The following is a 370-nucleotide window of genomic DNA, read 5'->3' as shown; positions in this document are numbered from 1 at the left end:
GCATCGAACGAATCATTATTGCCTGAAAAATATAAGAAAATAATGAAAGTAGATGGAGTGATAACATTGCAGTTTCAGCGATAGAATTGTTTTCCGAAGCATATAGTTGCAATAATCGTAAAAATAAGAGGAGGCTTGGATCTATAACATTAATTTCTTTTATCCAAGGACTCGATGTTTTATAACATTCCGTGGCCCTGTAACATATCATTTGATAAATCGGTTTAGGCTTTAGTGAATTCTAGAGCAAAACAGTAAATTCCCTTATATCTTTGCTCATGCGATTTTCTTGTCACATTTCTAACGTATTTTTGTTATCTCCTATCTTTTTTTTTAAATACTGTCCATGTATTGTTCTCCTTGTTTATTA

Source organism: Penaeus monodon, chromosome 23 (genome assembly GCF_015228065.2).
Source record: "Penaeus monodon isolate SGIC_2016 chromosome 23, NSTDA_Pmon_1, whole genome shotgun sequence".
Taxonomy (NCBI): domain Eukaryota; kingdom Metazoa; phylum Arthropoda; class Malacostraca; order Decapoda; family Penaeidae; genus Penaeus; species Penaeus monodon.
The sequence above is the reverse complement of the archived record's forward strand: the minus strand, read 5'-3'. Positions refer to the sequence as shown.